Raw genomic sequence first — 2,110 nt, 5'->3', positions numbered from 1 at the left:
CTCCTGGCAGAGTAATTAAAAGACTTTGAGTCTTCTTTCACAAAAAGACATGATTCAAATTGTTGACCGTTTCTCTAATGACGAAGATCTGGAATGTATTTCATCCTAAGGAATATGCTACCGGAATAGTTACTTTTAGAAAAAACAAACATGCTTTATCTCTTCCTGTTGGATGTTTGAAAATGTTTCCATCTGATGTGCTTCTTCTTTTTCCAGAAAAATTTAACAGGTTTATTTATAATTGTTATAAAGTTGAACTGCTGAAACTTGTTCACTGAAACATTTTGACTTGCATTAATGCTTTATGTCCTGCATTTATATTAAAAATTCACACACAAATGAAAAAGGAAAAACTGCCAATACCTGATTTCCGTCCCCTATTTTTCTACTTGTAATCATATACTTAGGTACCTTTTGACCCCATGGAAAAAAATATCAAACGTTAGGAACTACCAATAACAGGAAGGAGAGATTTTTTTTTTTTTAAAAGAATGAAATGTTTCCCATCATAGTGGATTCTTAAGCACGTTCTCCACGTATGCGGCGTGCTAGCTGGATGTCTTTTGGCATAATTGTTACACGTTTGGCATGGATAGCACACAGGTTGGTGTCTTCAAAAAGGCCAACCAGATAGGCCTTCCTTGCCTCCTGCAAAGCACCAATAGCTGCACTCTGGAAGTGCAGATCTGTTTTGAAGTCCTGAGCAATTTCCCGCACCTGACGCTGGAAGGAAAGTTTGCGAATCAGAAGTTCAGTGGACTTCTGATAACGTCTAGTTTCACGGAGTGCCACGGTACCAGGCCTGTAACGATGAGGTTTCTTCACCCCTCCAGTAGAGGGCGCACTCTTGCGAGCGGCTTTTGTAGCTAGTTGCTTTACCACCGGTCGATTTGCGGGCGGTCGGCTTTGTACGAGCCATGGTATAGAGACCTCCTTACTTACCCCTCTTTTCCTTCGGCTGGAGCTCGGCAAGCCAGAGGCGGCGCTGGCGTTGGAGGGCTACGGCGGCGCGGCGGCCCATCTGATGTGCTTTTGTTTCTAAAGTCTATAAAACTTATGTCTGAGCATTTAAAAATTATTTATATATTTATGTGTTTATTTACATCTAAACAGGCTGATGATCAAAAGCAAAGAGGTGTCTAAGGATTCCCTCAAAACAATAACCAAGATGGATACTGATCCTGCTGGTGCCCCCACAGAATGCCGAGGGTGGTGACGGTGGTGGTGCCCTGAGATGTATTAGCAAGTACCTTGTTATGGCAGATACTGTTGAGCATTTGAGAAGTCATAATTTTCTATTCTGTTTAGAAATTTCCCAAACTAAGACTTACACTAGATTTTGGATCCATTTGTTACACATATATATATATGTATACACACACACACACACACACACACACACACACACACACACACATACATATATATAGCACCCAGTTAGTTTGTAAGAACAAGTTGGGGAGATGGACATCTAGCAGATGAATACCAGTAAAAGCCTTTGCATAGCTGATAGGTGGAACAGAAAACTCAGCCTCCAGATTTAATAAGCCTGGTGGTGGATGTTGTTCTGTTTGGACGTAAGGATCTTTGTGAGGTCTTTTTTTCTTTTTTTCCCTTAACTTTGGTATTAAGTCAAGTGTCGATATAAACTGGATTTAGAAATAGACCTTTGCCTTGCTTTATCATGAAGCATTAAACCAAGATTTTCAAAATAATGAAGCATATTTAATCTCACTACTTTCCCTGAAAAATACTGGCAAAATAGGCCTGGGCGTGTGGGAGAATAAAAAGGCTTTTCAAGACTATGTAAAAAGAAAAAAAAATGATTATTTAAAACTATATTTCATCTCATCCCTGAAATTTCTATTTTGTATGTGTTTCTTAATCTACTTAATGTTATCAGTACGGATCGTGACCATAGGTTTATTTATTTATTTATTTTAATGGCGGTACCCGGGGTTGAACCCAGAACCTTGCGTGCTAAGCATGAGCTCTACCACTGAGCTATACCCTCCCCCCAGATTGTGACCACAGGTTTAGATGAACATGCATTGGAAGTGCTGATCGCACACTTTTTCTGGTAAGGGTGTCTGGTCTGAAGCGTCTGAAG

The 2,110-nt window shown here is 40.0% G+C and overlaps 1 pseudogene; it reads right to left on the bottom strand.

Annotated features, from left to right (window-relative positions):
• Positions 1 to 454: 454 nt before the first annotated feature.
• LOC105087089 (histone H3.3A-like) lies at positions 455 to 1,011 on the bottom strand (annotated as a pseudogene).
• Between the last annotated feature and the right edge of the window lie 1,099 nt (positions 1,012 to 2,110).

The sequence above is a fragment of the Camelus dromedarius genome, chromosome 1 (assembly GCF_036321535.1).
Source record: "Camelus dromedarius isolate mCamDro1 chromosome 1, mCamDro1.pat, whole genome shotgun sequence".
NCBI lineage: Eukaryota > Metazoa > Chordata > Mammalia > Artiodactyla > Camelidae > Camelus > Camelus dromedarius.
This window is presented reverse-complemented; position numbering and strand designations above follow the sequence as displayed.